Here is a 17,992-nt window from a genome sequence, read left to right as displayed (position 1 = left end):
AAACATCAGCGGCAAGTAGGAGGAGGATTCTGAAGCCGCCATTTTAACTCCCCACAGTGCTCTTCTGTAGTGTTGCTGTGGGCTGCTGAGGGAAATGCAAATGGTGTCCCCAACATTGACTCGTTTAAAAAAACATATATCCAACCTACTTTGTTAAAACACAAGGTGGCTAACATGTCAAAAAACCAAAAACAATATTTCAAATATAAAGCAATCCCCAAGTTAAACAAAACCAATGGGAACCTCAGCCCTGCTTCACACATACCTTGAGTTTGTTTTGCCTGGTATAGAATGTGTCATTGAACTCTCAATGGAGAACAAAGAGGGGTGTGTAAGTGTATGTGGAAACTAGCCTAGTTTAAAATTTATATTTATTGCTCAGCCTGCTTTTGCCTCTAGCCTCCCTAGTCACTAGTGGGAGATAGTCCCCCACCACTGTGCTAATCCTATTTCTACCCTGACATGTCTACCTGCAGCATAACAGTAGCATGATGTCAACAGCTCTGAAAGATCATTGTTAGGAATGATGTATTGGTATAGCAATTACCCTGCTTTACCCTGAACACAAGGCTCTTTCTGTGTTTTGGACGAAGCAACAAAGCAGGAGATGCCTTCTACGTTGCATTATAAACTAGGTCGACCTGTTCCCTATGCCTTCATGGTAAGGACATATGAGGCTGAATGGAAGGTACTAGTGGCTCCAGGCACTTTTATCCCTCTCATCAGGGCTCTTCTGAAGGTTACTAATTCTTAGTACTTAGATTGCACTTTGCATCTTCAAAGCACTTTACAAGCATTATCCTTGGAGCACCCATGGGAGACAGGCCTAAGTATGTTATTATTAAGTAGACTCTTGGCCTTCTAGCAGAATAGGTCTCTGAGGAGGCTGGCCTCTTGCTTCTCTTACATGCTGCAATCTGACCTTAACATGCATTAAATAAAAAAGCTTTTGCCCCTCTGTTTGCAATTCAAGCGCATTAGGATTTGTAAACCACCATCACTAAGTACATAGACAACAGTTTTGCTTTGGTTAGGGGCTAGAGCTAAAACAACGAACATTCATTCATTTGAAAGTGCCACCCTTATTATTCCCAATATGCTATTTGACTCTTTCTTCCTCCTTTGATCGCTCATTTCTTTGGAGGGCTAAAGTGACAATACTGTTTTAAGGCCTAAAAATACACACATGCACCAGCGTCAAGGGATGGTATCACAGCTTCTTCTTCTTTTTCTCTGGCGATCACTCATAGCTGAGTAAGATTGTCTTCCGTGAACACAGTCTTATCAGTGAGTCCATAAGTGACTGTGGAGGTCAGTTCTGGATCCACACACCCTTCCATAGTCAGGATATAGGTTTTTGGGTGGGAGTTGATCACGGTGAAGGTTTGCCAAACATGCCTTCCTCTTAGCATGTTTCTCCCTTTCGTGCTGAATTCGAACAGCTTCAAAATCCATGACACTTTTGGTAAAGGTGCACTTGTAGGTCACTGTCTCCCAATTGTCGGTTATACTAGATTTTTAAAATTTGTTTAGAGCAAGGGTCAGCAAACATTTTCAGCAGGGGGCCGGTTCACTGTCCTTCAGACCTGGGGGGGGGGGCGGACTATATTTTGAAGAAGAAAAAAAAGAACGAATTCCTATGCCCCACAAATAACCCAGAGATGCATTTTAAATAAAAGCACACATTCTACCCATGTCAAAACATGCTGATTCCCAGACTGTCCGCGGGGCAGATTTAGAAGGCGATTGAGCCAGATCCGGCCCCTGGGCCTTAGTTTGCCTACCCATGGCCTAGAGAGAGTCTTTAAACCTCTTTTGTTGGCCGCACATGGAGAAAGACTGGTCACTGAAGGAATGAGGATACAGAACTCCTAGTTTTTATTTTAAAGTCTGATCCTATGTCACTGTGGATCTTTGGATTAGACATGGGATCCTGTCCCAACCCAAACATCTCTCTCTTAGATTCCTGCCTTTATAGAAACAGATGCCAAGTAATATGGTTGGCACACTATGGGCTCTGGAGCACACCGGACAGGAATACAACAAGGTATACTCACTCACCACACCTGTTGCTCTTTGTTCCCTTCCCATGTAGCTCAGAAGTATTTTCACTTCCGTCTTGTCTTTCCACCACCACCTGACATAGTCCTAAATGTGTGAAGCAGCTCCAAGTCTGGTAGTGGCAGCTTTCCTCATTTATCTAATAAGCTGGCTATGAATGTGTGATGGAGATAAAGGAGCACAAAGTATGTGTCTCTAAAACTGAGCTTCCTTCTGAGACCATGAGCAGGCCCGAGAATTAGGTTCAATGTACAAAGACAAATTTAATTAACCGGTTCCCTTCATACAAGAATTGGGAACTTTTGCTTTAGCAGAGCCTCCCTCGCCCTAAAAGATGTTAACAGGGATGATGCATGTGCCCAGCTCTGAGCAATGACTGAAAAATATGGTAGCATTTTATTATAGGCTAATTGAAATAGACGGGGGACTGTGAAATCCCACAATGCAATGGCAGGCCATCTAAAGAGCTATGCCAAGAATTATCATACCACATGAGGACTGGGTACAAAGGTTACTGCTCATAGTAATTTGTCAGCTCATGTGGAAGTGCTTGCGAAGTGTTTCCATAAGAGAAGCATCAAAGGTTGTCATAGCACAGGCTGATCCGAAGCTGGAGGTTAGGCTAGTTCATGTCAAAGGGTGGACCACCAAACCCTCTATTCCTGAAAAGGGAATATTGTATAACACCACTAATGGCAGCTCCCTCTGAAATTTGCATCCTCAGATTTTAAAAGCTGCTCAAGGGAGACTCCCACGAGGGTCTGCCTTTAATTTTTTACAGCCATTATAAGGCTGTTAGTATAGCCATGTGAAACAGACACTTTGCATCTTAGAGTGAGGGAAAACAGAATGACAGCTGTTCTGCCCATGACTTTCAATTCTATTCTGTGCAATATGGCTGGTTATGATTATCGCTTATTATTTACCATTTAATCTCATCATTTCAGCAACAAACCAAAGAAGTATAACATGGCTTCAGTGGGGGGTAAGTGAACGAGAAATGGTCTTTCGGGACTTTGGAAACTTTCTGTGGTCACAACAACCATATTTAAGCTTATGTTTTCCAATAAATCTTATTACTTTCTCCTCCTGCCACTTCTGCTACCATATGAAAGCCATCTAGCTGACCACTGATTTACTAAATGGAAATATGAACTCACTTAGCCTTCACACCACATAAACACCAAAATGAGATTTCTACAATTCCAGCATTTATCACAAAAGACTCCTTAGGCGGCTGCAAGTCATTTAGACTTCAATCTGTGTTTTCATCTCATGTTAAAGTATTCAAAGGCCAGGAAGGAAGATGGTTATGCTTGTATTTCTTGGTGAGAAAATGCCTAGAAGCAAAGGGGATTTCTGTTTGGTTAAATGTGAAATGACCGGGAACCTGGCCCAGGCCCTCTGACACATGTAACCATTTAAAGACTGAGTGAGCAACTTGTTCAATACTAGAAAAATAGATCAGTTTGGTCACCATTTTTATATTCTATCTCCACAGCACTTCTAGGTGAGTTTAGGGGTCATTGTAAATTTATTTGGCTCTTAATTTATTGTTCATTGCGTAAAGACACTTTTGCAGTGAGAGACTAACAAGTCTACTGCTACTGCTACTGCTACTACTACTAATAATAATAATGTGGGAGGCAGCAGTTACTATAATAACCATTATGCATGGTGAATATGTGTGTCCTGGGCTATTGATGGTGATAATATTAGATTTATTTCAGTCTTTTTTAAAAATGAACATTGCAAAATAAGCCGATATTTCAGTCTATTGAACTAAATAGGATTTCTTTATAAACAACTATGCCACTGGGATCTTAGAAATAATATGTAGAAGGCATTGCAACTATACAGGGAGGGAAGCAAATTTCATTTGGTCTGTGTATTTAAGTGAACAGGCAAAACTCTTGCTTCCCTGGAGTTATTCTTCAGATTTCACACTTCTGTGAAGGGGAGAAGGGGACAACAGAGGATGAGATGGTTGGACAATGTTCTTGAAGCTACCAACATGAGTTTGACCAAACTGCAGGAGGCAGTGGAAGACAGGAGTGCCTGGTGTGCTCTGGTCCATGGGGTCATGAAGAGTCGGACACGACTAAATGACTAAACAAGAGCAACTGAAGTTTCCAGTACTGGCTTTGGAAATCTGTAAAGGTAAAGGTATAGGTAAAGGTACCCCTGACCGTTAGGTCCAGTCACAGACGACTCTGGGGTTGCGCGCTCATCTCACTCTATAGGCCGAGGGAGCCTGCAGACAGCTTTCGGGTCTTGTGGCCAGCATGACTAAACCGCTTCTGGCAAACCAGAGCAGCGCACGGAAATGCTGTTTACCTTCCCGCCAGAGCGGTACCTGTTTATCTACTTGCACTTGAGGTGCTTTTGAACTGCTAGGTTGGCAGGAGCTGGGACCGAACAACGGGAGCTCACCCCGTCACATGGATTCGAACTGCCGACCTTCTGATTGGCAAGCCCTAGGCTCTGTGGTTTAACCCACAGCGCCACCCACGTCCCTTTTGGAAATCTGTACTTTGGTATAAAATCAATATTTTGTGATAATTTTCATACAGATTTTTTTAAAAAATAAACAACAGTTCATAGTTTAATGTGGAAACAGGATGGAATAGACATTGAACCAATGCATGCAAAAGTGACGGGGACGCAGGTGGCGCTGTGGGTTAAAGCCTCAGCGCCTAGGACTTGCCGATCGAAAGGTCGGCGGTTCGAATCCCCGCGGCGGGGTGCGCTCCCGCTGCTCGGTCCCAGCGCCTGCCAACCTAGCAGTTCGAAAGCACCTCCGGGTGCAAGTAGATAAATAGGGACCGCTTACCAGCGGGAAGGTAAACGGCGTTTCCGTGTGCGGCTCTGGCTCGCCAGAGCAGCGATGTCACGCTGGCCACGTGACCCGGAAGTGTCTCCGGACAGCGCTGGCCCCTGGCCTCTTAAGTGAGATGGGTGCACAACCCCAGAGTCTGTCAAGACTGGCCCGTACGGGCAGGGGTACCTTTACCTTTACCTTTATGCAAAAGTGACATGAAGTGGAATCAGATTCGTCTGTCCATCCTTACAACTACCATAATGACACTAAACAGGGAGCACCAAAGCTGTCTCAACCTGTGGACCAAATGCCCACGGTGCAATATTCTCGGCCTATGCCAATCAACTATGGCATTCTTCTGTCACCATGTGCTTATTTACGTGTGTACAGGCTGAGCAGCATTATGGGAAGAGATGCAAAAACAAGTACAGTGGTACCTTGGGTTAAGAACTTAATTCGTTCTGGAGGTCTATTCTTAACCTGAAACTGTTCTTAACCTGAAGCACCACTTTAGCTAATGGGGCCTTCTGCTGCCTGCTGCGCCACCACTGCATGATTTCTGTTCTCATCTTGAAGCAAAGTTCTTAACCTGAGGTACTATTTCTGGGTTAGCGGAGTCTGTAACCTGAAGCGTATGTAACCCGAGGTACCACTGTATACAGGTAGCAGCAAATTCAAACTTGTCACAAGCCTTACTGGTTGGGGTGGGGAGCGATGCTCATCAGGAATACAACTTGCAAAAAGCAAGGTTTAACTGAGGGGTCGGCAACGTAAGGCCCATCGGCTGAAAGTGGCCCACAGAGGCCGTTTAATTGGCCCGTGAGCTGCGCTAAACCAGCACAGCGCAGTGCAGGGACTCTCTTCCACAGCTCCGGAAATCACCTCTGCACATGCCCAGATGCCAGAAATCGCTTCTGTGCAGGCATGGTTTTCGGTGTCTGGGCATGTGCATAAGCGATTTCTGGCACCGTGGACATGCGCAGATGTGATTTCCAGTGTTGCGCTGTGCCGGCCCGGCCCACAGAGGATCTCCACAGGAGTGATCCGGCCCATGCCTGGTAAGCCTTGCCGACCCCTGGTTTAACTTCTCCCCCACCATGAAAACAATGAAACCCCTCCCCTGGCACACATGTACTGCATTTAGGCTTTGGGAAAAGATCTCATTGGCACCAAGCCTAACTGCAGCACAACAGGAATTTTCACTCATTTGGGCAGCCTCTTCCGCTGTGCTGTGTTCCCAACATTACCTGTCTTTTCTTTTTTTAAAAAAAAGTAAAAACATAGTTGGCATTATGTGTAGCTAAGCCTTTAGTCTATTTTTTTCTAAGTACAAATCAGCATCTGCTACCATAACTTCTCTTACCCCAAACTTGCTGCAGGTAGAACCCAAGCTGGAATTATTTCCAGAAGGCTAGCCACTCCCTAGTTATTCTGTTGCAGCAAAAACAACACCCAGCTTTGCTGCACATTAAAGACTAGGGTTGCTGTTTATTTCCATTCCTTCTGGTTCAGAAAAGCTCTGCCAGATGGCACAATGAGGATGCAATGGAGGCAGCAAAGTATGCTCAATGATGTTAGTGCTCACCAGTGTTTGACTGGAGTTTACCTCCACTCATGTTCAAGCTGTTTCCCAGCTTGTTTCTTCACCCTAAGGTCTCACTCTACCAGGGACGGAAGTGGGCTCCACAAAGTGGCGATTGTGTCAATGGCTTGAGCCATCCAGATGTTCCACAAGTTGGCCAGGGCTTCGACAGGAGTACGTCATAAATAATAATAATAATAATAATAATATAATAATTTATTATTTATACCCCGCCCATCTGGCTGGGTTTCCCCAGCCACTCTGGGCGGCTTCCAACAAAACACTAAAATACAATAACTTATTAAACATTAAAAGCTTTCCTAAACAGGGTTGCCTTCAGATGTCTTCTAAAAGTCTGGTAGTTGTTTTTCTCTTTGACATCTGATTGGAGGGCGTTCCACAAGGTGGGCGCCACTACCGAGAAGGCCCTCTGTCTGGTTCCCTGTAACTTGGCTTCTCGCAGCGAGGGAACCGCCAGAAGGCCCTCGGCACTGGACCTCAGTGTCCGGGCAGATTGGATCCATCAGCCTCCGAGTGTGGAGCAGAAACTTCGAATGCAGGGAGTGCAGTAGACATGGGCATGGAAGAAGGGAAATGTGAAAACTGGAATACAAAAGTAGTGTCTTCTGCAGTACAACTGTCTCATATGCAAGGTATTTTAAAAAGCAGCAATGCTCTGCTAGTTGCCATCAATAATAACTACAGGAAGGATTTGCATAAAAGCCTAACCCAATTCACATTGTGCTTTTTTACAGCATATTGTGGCATGAACTTAAACAGAGCCCTCACAAGAGTAATTGTTCTCAATTAACACGGACTGGGAAAGTATCACACATCTTTTTCAAGGGTGCCATCATCTATTACTATATTCCGTGAGAGTGCGACAGTAATTTGCTCACCTTCTTTTCTCTGCAAACATCTCTTTTTAGGTGAGAAGTTAAATATTTATAAGGTTTCACTAGAGATTAGTCCCTTTCTTTTGGAGATTCCTCCCCCCCCACCGCCTGTAGGAAACACACATCTGTCTACTGCCTGTAAAAGGCATTTGCCCAATTAGTGCACAACAATTAAAAAAGGTCTATTCTAAACTCTTAATTGATATTTGGGGGATTCTCTAATATGGATTGCTCAGTCTGTGAGTTGCCATATGAAGCCTCGCCTATTTGCAGGATGTCATTCCTAAGGACACTGGGTTATTTCCTCACTGCTACAGGCCAGAAACTGGTATAAAAATGGCTGCCAAAGATTCATGTGGTTAGTAGGCTGCCTCCACAATGGGCATTTATTGTGGAATAGCCGTGCTTCATTCACTCACTTTTAAACAGGGCATCTGCACGACATCATAATCAAAACCAGTGGCAATGTTGGGGCAGGACTTTGAGGCGGGAGCTCAGGATCCCACCCAGCAGAAGGAGAAGATAGTCCCTCAAACAAAGGAGGAATAAATGACCACATCTTGAAGTGAGGCAGCAGACATTACCAGCTCAGGAGGAGGTTCCCCGTAAGACCACTAAGTCCAGATTCCAAAATTACTTAAATACAATGCTGGTCAAAACACCCTCCTCCCATGTTTTATTCCCTCCACTCAGAAAATTTGACTTTATGGACAATTTGACAGAAGTGAACTACTGCACAACCCCCCCCCCCAGCTGTTTTATGAGGATTTGACTAGTTATAACCTGCATTTCCTTCCTCTGTGGAAATTGGCTCTTCACTTTAACTGAAATATACTCAGAATTGAGTGTGAATTTCATGCTCTTTATTCAGCTCATAGTAGCAATGAATGAAACTTTCCTCAAAATGTCTAGCTATATATACATTATTTACACAATGGACCCTGCGTGATTGGCTAATTCTGGGCCGCTCCTGTAGGCCAATCAGATTGCTGATTCACCTCCTCCAGAAGCCTGATTGGCTGCTCCTGCAGGCCAATCAGATTGCTGATTCACTTCATCCATGATTCATGATTAGGAGTGCATTCCCTTACATCATGGTCCCCACCTCATATAATTGAAATGGCATTACAGTGGTACCTTGGGTTAAGTACTTAATTCGTTCTGGAGGTCTGTTCTTAACCTGAAACTGTTCTTAACCTGAAGCACCACTTTAGCTAATGGGGCCTCCTGCTGCCGCCGCGCCGCAGTAGCACGATTTCTGTTCTCATCCTGAAGCAAAGTTCTTAACCCGAGGTATTATTTCTGGGTTAGCGGAGTCTGTAACCTGAAGCGTATGTAACCTGAAGCGTATGTAACCCGAGGTACCACTGTATTTCAACATTTGAGGCTTGGGAATGAAGAACAGCCCACCTGGCTACAGAACAGATTCTAAAAGCAGAGGCTGGGATTCTTCTTCTAGATTAAAGCAGAACAGCATTGCTTGGTGCTGCTAAACCACCCACATCTGGAAGCAGCTCTACTCTTTGCAGAGAAAGCGGTAAAGAAAGGAAAAGGGTGAAGATGTGGGGAGTTCATTCCAAAGCTACGGAAGCAAGATAACAGCATCCTCTGGAGCTATTTTAAGAAAGCAGACATGCATTAAGAGTTAAATATCTGCACAGTTTGACAGTCATTCTGTAGCCTAGCAATATGTGTCCCCTTTAATGGTGCCAAGAATCTAGATTTCCTTCCTGTTCTATTGATTCTGTATAAAGCCACCGGGCAGTTGGAAAGCTACACTGAAGCGGAAAGTGAGAGTACTCTGTGCCCGGGAGGCTGGGGGGGGGGGGCTCTGAACACCCTGTAATTCCCCACTTAATGGTTCCCATATCTGGCCATTACATAGGGAATGTGAGAGGCTTGAAAGGCATGCAGATTGGGGTTGTGCAATAGGCTGCCCTGTCACAATTGCTTGCTTTTTTAATTCATTCATTAATTCGTCAAATTGCTGCTACAGTTTTGCATCCTGTTCCCAGAGAATGTAGTTCCCTGTTTCATAAAAACCTGTTAAGAAGTTTCTCTAATGCTCTCAAGAGAAAGCAAAGTTCTCAAAAATGTTGCCGTGTTTCACCGTTCAGATGGGGGCTGCCCTAGTGAGCTATTAGGGCTAGATCAATCATTATCCTAAGTAGGCCAGAGAGCCCAGCCCCAGCTAAAAATAGGGTCCCTTCATTATCCCTCTGGCTGGCTATCACATATGAGATTATAACCCACAATTTCCAGGAAAAAGCCTACTGACACATGTATTTTTCTGTTATAAGTGCATCTAATTCCTTTGTGTCACAGTCTCTTTGTGACTGTTTTGGCAGAGTAACTTCTGGGCTGTTACAGACTCTTTGCCAACCCGCTCAACTATGAAAACGACCCTGTTCCAAAAACCCTCTTCTTAAGACATCTTTATACATTGATTTGGTGTTAATTAAAATTGTTAATCTCTACCCCACTCCGGGAACAAATAACCTCACAAATGCTCAGTGCAGCTGTTTGTTCTCAATTATCCCCTTTCTTACAAATCAGATTTTTGGAGATCTGGCTGTTCTACAGAACATGCCATAAATGATATGCACGATGCTGAATGCACAAAGTGATCAATCTCGGCTGCAAATAACTCTGCTGAATTTAGCTGTGCCCTCAGTTTTCATCGATATACTCCCCATTTATTAGTGATGTCTCATAATATCATGTTAAGTAGTCATAACATGTACCCCATGGAGTGGCCAAGATGGTGGACGTATTAGACCTCCATGAGGCAGGCGGTGAGGACTTGGCCATGGATGAGGATGGTGATGAAAGCATCCACAAACTGAAGGAAAAAGCGAAGAAGAGGAACGGTTTGGGTCAGAGAAGGGTTCCAGAGCCCAAGTCTGTGAGGATTACCACAGCGTGGAGCAAGATGGGGATGAGCCGGGTCCCCAGAGATCGGTGGAAGGCCGGATTCTCTTCTTCACGGGTGTCCATGAGGAGGCCACCAAAGAGGACATTCATGACAAGTTTGCAGAGTTCAGGGAAATCAAGAACCTCCACCTGAATCTTGACTGGCGGACAGGTTACCGAAGGGCTACACCCTGGTAGAATATGAAACGTACAAAGAAGCCCAGGAAGCCCTGGAGGGACTGAATGGACAAGACCTTATGGGGCAGCCAATCAGCATGGATTGGTGTTTTGTCAAGGGACCTCCAAGAGGGAAGTGGAGGGGTGGCCGTAGAAGGAGGAGCAGGAGTCCTGACAGAAGGAGGCGCTAAAGGTGGGGAGGGAGGTTCTCCTTTTTGCGATGCCTGTGGTGTTAAATCCTGGCAAACCAGAAGGAAATGCCCATCTGCACTAAGACCATATGCTTATATCTTTTTCTCCCCCCCCCGGATGATTTTGTATTTACACAGTTTGATTATTTCTTAATTACTCTCAATCTGATGTCTCAGTTTACATGAGGTTTCTTGTTATTGGTGTCCTTGGACATACGTCCTCCTGTGTCTTGGTACAAATCATTGTGCTTTTTAGTCTTTGAGAAGGGACTGTCTGAAAGCAATGTTCAGAATAAAAAAGATTATGGACTTTTTAATATATATAAAAATAAAAAAAATAACATGCACCCCATTGGCAGAAGTGGGGGGTTGGCACGCTTGAACCTAACTGTGGCATAAAGCTAGGCTCCACATGGCTCCACAGTTCATGCACCCGCTGCATTATCATACCAGAATGGGGGCTCTCCTGATTTTGGACTTGCAACTCCCTTCAGCTCCAGCCAGCATGGCTAGTGATCAGGTATTGTAGGGCTTGTAGCAGGGGCAGACTTTGGTAATCTTTCATTACATAGCACCCTATTCATGGGCAAAATTTGGCACCCCAAATGTATCTTCTCAGTTATTGGTCTCTATTTTGCGCCCCCCCTGGTCTTGATGTCCTGTGTGGGGAAACCACTCGCAACACCCCCATTGTTCTGCTTGGACGCTGATGTCCAGCTCCGAGGGCCTTCTGGCGGTTCCCTCACTGCGAGAAGCAAAGCTACAGGGAACCAGGCAGAGGGCCTTCTTGGTAGTGGCACCCCACCCTGTGGAATGCCCTCCCATCGGATGTCAAAGAGATAAACAACTATGTGACTTTCAGAAGACATCTGAAGGCAGCCCTGTTCAGGGAAGTTTTTAATGTGTGACATTTTAATGTATTTTTTATCTTTGTTGGAAGCCACCCAGAGTGGCTGGGGAAACCCAGCCAGATGGGCAGGATACAAATAAATTATTATTATTATTATTATTATTATTATTATTATTATTATTATATCAGGCCACTGGTTCCCTGTCCCTGTACTAGCGGCACAAGCAATTCCAAGATGGAGAACTCCATGTGGACTTGAGGTAGCAAGTGATGCCAATACTTTGGATCAAATCTATTTTTGTTTGTTTGTATTCTATATTTTCTCTTGCACAAGGCTCACAAAGTGGCTTGCAGAACACGCAAACCTTCATACAAAGGCAAAAAAAATCCAACCTTTGAAATGATTAAGAAATCAAATATACATTTCACACTAAATCTGCAATAGAATGTTATAATGAATAAACTAGCAGTGAGGAAAAATCAGCCTAAATCTTCACATCAGCTAAAGGCCTATTTTTGTCACCCTTGAAGAAAAGGTTTGACATCAATGTATCAAGGAATTTAAAAGTCACAGAACATTTCCAATCTCTCTCTCTCTCTCTCTCTCTCTCTCTCTCTCTCTCTCTCTCTGAGAAGGGTCTGAAATGTATAATTCCCCTTGTGGTCTAGAACTCCCTAAGACCTTTCTAAAACTTGAGAAGGAACGCCTGTTTTCTTGTGATAAATGAGAGGGCATATGTGTACCACAAATGTAGTCCTATTTAAAGTGACGGCGTGTTTCTCATCACAACCTCCAAGGAACACAGGGAGCCGGAGATTTCACGAGGGTCCTCAGAATTCTCTCATAGAGGTCCATAACCCTGTCTCAGAATGACATCTCCTAGTTTTCCTCAGAGGATAGAGCCACAAAGTGATGTGTTTCAGTTTGCAGGGAAGTCATGCCCTACATGGGCAAACTTTACTTCCAGACAGAAATACATACTCCAGGGAGCCAATACAGATCAAATGTGAATCCTTGGAGCACATCTACACTAGGAAACAAAAAGAGGTTTGTACACAGGTTTGTTCCCATGGCTGCAGTACAGTACTCTGGGAGCAGCTCTGTCAACCAAGCAGAGTGACAGGCTTTCCCTCTCAAATGGTGGTGGATCACTAGATTCGGTTTTGCTTTAAGCGTCTGCTGTAACTTTGAAAAGTGTCAACTTGCATTCTAAAGTTTTGGAGGAGGTATGGTGGGAGTTCAGGCCTCATTACAATACCTATGAACTTAAAAGAGTTTCCCAGTCTGCTTTAATTCCTTTTGTTTGGGAGCATTCACGGTGCAGACATTTGAAAGCCTTATGACCATGCAATAAGTTCTGTTTAAATATTTGCTGTCCATTGTGTGCTGCAAAACCCTCCAAGTATCCCTACTTTCCAGGGACAGTCCCAGATTTACAGAAGCCATCTTGATTTCTGATTTAATCCCGCAACATTCCAGTTTTCCTTGGGACATTCCTATTTTCACCATAGAAATATTGGAGGATATGGTAGGAGGTCTGTATTTTCATCAGAGAAATGTTGGAGAGTATGCAGTTATGTGACCCCCTAAGCCATGGAAATAACTAACTATACAACCTTTAGAAGACATCTGAAGGCAGCCCTGTATAGTTTTATTATGTTTTAATGTACGTTGGAAGCCACCCAGAGTGGCTGGGGCAATCCAGTCAGATGGGTGGGGTATAAATAATAAATCTATGGAATAGGACATCCCTATTTTCATCAGAGAAATGTTGGAGGGTATGATGCTGTCAAGTGTAACCACCCAAACTGCAATAACTTGTTATAATTTGTACAGTTGCATTTATGTTGAGATGGAGCATGACTCCATCTAGACCCAGCGTGGCGAACTGGATCCAGACAGTAGGATGTCCTCCATCCCCTGTGGGCCAAATGTAAAAGCTGGATGAGGCCACCCATTTGTCCTCGCCTGACATCACAATGATATCAGGTGACTATTTTTTGCCAATGAAAATGATCATCAGGGCTTGTAGGGCATGAAGATGATCATCAGATGATCATCAGGGCTTGCAGAGAAGATGGAGCTATGCAGTCCCTGACAATCAGCTGATACAGTGGTGCCCCGCAAGACGAATGCCTCGCAAGACGGAAAACCCGCTAGAGGAAAGGGCTTTCCGTTTTGGAGGTGCTTCGCAAAACGAATTTCCTATGGGCTTGCTTTGCAAGACGAAAATGTCTTGCGAGTTCCTGCGGGTTTTTCCCCCTTCCCCCCCTTTTTCTAAGCCGCTAAGCCGCTTATCAGCTGATCCGCTAAGCCGCTAAGCCGCTAAGCCGCTTAACAGCTGATCCACTAAGCCGCTTATCAGCTGATCCGCTAAGCCGCTTAACAGCTGATCCGCTAAGCCGTTTATCAGCTGATCCGCTAAGCCGCTAAGCCGCTTATCAGCTGATCCGCTAAGCCGCTAAGCCGCTTATCAGCTGATCCGCTAAGCCGCTAATAGCGCTAATCCGCTAAGCCGCTAATGGGCTTGCTTCGCAAGATGAAAAATCCGCAAGACGAAGAGACTCGCGGAACGGATTCTTTTCGTCTTGTGAGGCACCACTGTAACTGGAATTTGCATAGCTCCATGTGTAGGGCTTTGCAAGCTCTCATCATTCTTGTCCACTGTTGCAAAGGGCTTTGCAGGTGCTGTTGATCAGCCGATCAGCCGGAAACCCCCTTTGGCCTGATGTCAGGTGTAGGGCAGGTGGGTGTGGCTTGGCCCCAAAGGTCTCACAGGTTTATTGAGGAGGCCTAGCAGGCCCAATTAACTGAGCTTTTGCAAAAAGAAACTAGGCAAAATTAACAAGACATTTAAGTGAATGGATTCGTGAATGCAGTGGGGGGAAATTGCAAAGAGAAGTAGAATAAAGAAGGTGGAAAATGTATGTAAAATATCATCCAAGCAACCGCTCTCCAACTTTCAGAGAACATATTCAAGTCGAGAAGTGTGGGGAGAACACTTAAATTTTACACGGCGCCTCTTTACATAATTAAATGACTTACATCATTGTTCCATTAACTTTCTCAGCATCTTGAGCAGGAAAGGAGGCCAGTATATTATCCCCCAACCCTATTTCTAGCATTGAGACATGAAGAGAAAATGACTTGCACATGACCACCCAAGAAGCATATGAATAATCTACTACATAGATCTCAGTCCTTTCTTGTCTCCCTCTCCCCCCAGCCCAACAATCACCCATGCAGTTCAGCTTCGGAAGAATTCTTTTCTTCATTTTACAGCCGGCGTTTCTAGAGTGAGAGCCAATGTATGAGAAGGAAAACCCTCAAATGGTTTTCCAGCAAACTGAATCCAGAAGAACAAAGCAGATCCGCATGAAGGACATAAAACTGTGTTTTTGGTTTCATCCAGAAAAAAAGTGGGCGTAGTCAATTTGTAAAAGGGTAAAGGATGCCTAAGCCATGATGGCAAGACCCATAATAAATCAGTTTCAGAAAAGAATCCACTTGTATGTTCTCTTGCCCAAGCCAAGTGAGATAATTGGAAGCAATGCAGGAATACAATCTTGAACCTGCTCTTTTCCTTTCCTTTTCCATACGACTTCTACACAGGGAGCTTATAGGAATACTGTATTTTTCACTCCATAAAATGCACCTAGTTTTTAGAGGAGGAAAACAAGAAAAAAAAATATTCTGAATGAAACAGTGGATGTATGATTTTTGTGGTTCATGCTGTGGCCACAGACGTGTGATTTGACAGTGAGTTTGGGGTAGCCCAATGCAAAAATCCTGAGAATCCATGTGGATCCGTGCTTTGTAACCAAATTTTTGTGCCATTGCGGCCCCACGCAACTGTGGGTGCATGATTTTTTTGGTGCAGGCTGTAGCCATGGACATGCTATGTGATCTGATGGTGAATTTGGGGTGACCCAATGCAAAAATCCTGAGGATCCAAGGCCTTTTACCTCCCCCCTCCAGGCAGCCTACTTTATCTCTAGCTCCTTTATCTCCCTCCTCGATCGCTTGCCGTTCAGCTGTTTCCTTTCAACACTCCCTTCCCTCTTGTTTGCCTTAGTGTCTTTTCCTTAGCTGGAGCAGTTTTTTGCTCCTCCTTTTCTTCTAATTTCTGTCCTCATTGCTTTAGTCTTCCTGTCTCCTCTCCTTGCAAGTTTGTTGTCTTTACCCCCCCTCCAGGCAGCCTCCTTTACTACTAGCGTCCCTTATCTCCCTCCCTGATCGCTTGCTGATCAGCGGCTTTGTTTCAACACCCACTTCCCTCTTTCCAAAAAAAGAACATGATCTGCTTTTTGCCCCTGGGCTATTTGGCTCCAGGGACCACACATTTGCTCCATAAGACGCACAGACATTTCCCCTTACTTTTTAGGAAGAAAAAAGTGTGTCTTATGGAGCGAAAAATACGGTACCTTTCAAAGGATCTTTGAGTTCTTCCTGGAAAGCAAAGTGTGAGAGGTCAAATCTCTCTTTGCTGCTCCACCTGTGAATGCTGTATTATAAAACCCATAAGAAAGAAACTGTAGGAGGCTGTACATTCCCGAGCCTGAAATTCAGTTCCTGAAATTCTAGGCAAGCTATTGATTTGCTGCAAATGGACGTGTTTTGTTAGGAAGCAAACGTGAAGGAGGAAGGCACGTGAAAGGAGAGTGGTATTCCGAGGCGCAGCAGTGGTGCAGAACACGCCCCAGCTTTGCCTGTCCATTTCCTCCCTCTGAAGCCATGCTCGGTCTTCTGTTTCAAAAGCAGTTACTGCATTATTGATTTCCTAAATACATTTTTTAAAAGCATTTAAAATTGGGCAATTAGTTACTGATTAATGCAGAATGTCAAAACAAGAACAATTGATTCGGCCAATTGATCAATTGATTCATAATTTCCTTGATAGCGCTGGGTGCCTTTCGTTGTTGTTGCTGCTGCCATTACCCTGGTCCTCACCTAGGGGCTGGGGAGGAGGGATGGGAGAAAGACTGCAGAGAAAGATTTACAGGCCTCCAAGGATTATGTTGGGTATGAAAGCCATTTCCAGTAATTGCTTGTTTATTAAAAGTAACCCGCTCTAAGAAAAAGCTTGTAATAGAGGAAACAGCAATAAGGAATAAAACATAATGGAGACCAAGTGTTGGGTTTAGTAGTTTTGCTATTAACCAGGCTAATAATGGAACCACAAACCACAAACCTAGAAAAGTCAATGTGAATAAGGGGAAAAGATTTTGAGGAATCGAGAATAAAGGGACTCTTCAACCTTTCCATGCTACTGCTCTCCATATTCTTCCGGCTATAGCTGTCACCAGTCCCAGCCAGTATGACCAGTGGTCAGGGATGATGGGAGTTGCATTCCAAAACATTGGGAGGACACCGGACTGAGGAAGCCTATTGTAGTTCTTGTTTATTTAAATAATTTTATGCAACTGTCTTTTAACAACAGGGATGAAGATTAGCATTATGAGGGAGACATTCCTGATATGCAAGAGGTCTGGAAATGCCAAAAGAGGTCAAAGGTCATCTTAAAGATAAGTTCAGCTCTGCCAAGGTAACGTATTAGCAGGCAATCAAGAAGAGGTGCTGGTTGCTATGGTTCAGTTCATACAGGTTGCAATATAAAATAAAGCCCAATGTTCCTTAGAAGAATAAGCACAGGTACCACAGTCATACCTCGGGTTACAAACGCTTCGAGTTGTGCCATTTCGGGTTGCGCACTGTGCCAAACCTGGAAGTATCGGAACGCATTACTTCCGGGTTTTGGTGCTTGCGCATGCGCAGAAGTGCCGAATCGTGACTCGCAGCGCTGCGGGTTGCGAACGTGCTTCCCGCACGGATCACGTTTGCAACCCAAGCATCCACTGTACTACTACTAATTTACTATTTATACAGCGCCCATGTGGCTGGGTTTCCCAACAGAGTAGTAAAAACACGACAAAATATCAAACATTAAAAACTTCCCTATACAGGACTGCCTTCACATGTCTTCTAAAAGTCAGATAGTTGTTTATTTATTTGACATCTGATGGGAGGACGTTCCACAGGGCGGGCGCCACCACCGAGAAGGCCCCCTGCCTGGTTGCTAAAAGGCTGACCACTTATGCAACACCGAAAAAGAGAACCTGAGGACACGAGCACACAGATTTTCATAATATATCCTAATTTATACGTATTGATGCACAGTTAAGAGATCTTCCCCCTTTTTTTTTAAATTAATAAACTTTAACATTACCCTGCACAAAAGCCCTTGCATGGATCTGCCTGCAATTTGGCAAACTTAATCCACTCTAGAGGGGCTTCTTGGACTGCAAATTTCATTTGTGAAAAGGGGGAGAAGTTATAGGTGTTTTAGATTTTCCATTATAATAAATTGTGGGTGGGTGTGGGGAGGGAACAGTGTTCCAGATTTAATAGATCTGATTGGGACCCAATAATAAGTCAAATCAGGTCAGATCTAAGAAAGACCAGGTTGCTTCCCAATGTTATAGATCTGAAGGCAAATCTTG

General features: G+C 44.3%; 1 long non-coding RNA gene and 1 pseudogene across 2 annotated transcripts in view; both read left to right on the top strand.

Annotated features, from left to right (window-relative positions):
• LOC307227102 overlaps positions 1 to 17,992 on the top strand; it is a 212,884-nt gene that overhangs the window by 11,342 nt on the left and 183,550 nt on the right. The gene's annotated exons all lie outside the window — the stretch shown is intronic.
• Positions 10,092 to 10,933, top strand: LOC307227117 (RNA-binding protein 8A pseudogene; annotated as a pseudogene). Its single transcript has one exon. The product of its transcript is annotated as an RNA-binding protein 8A pseudogene (transcript).

This window comes from Podarcis cretensis (genome assembly GCF_951804945.1).
Source record: "Podarcis cretensis genome assembly, chromosome: 11".
NCBI classification, from domain to species: Eukaryota; Metazoa; Chordata; class Lepidosauria; order Squamata; family Lacertidae; genus Podarcis; species Podarcis cretensis.
The sequence above is the reverse complement of the archived record's forward strand: the minus strand, read 5'-3'. Positions and strand labels throughout refer to the sequence as shown.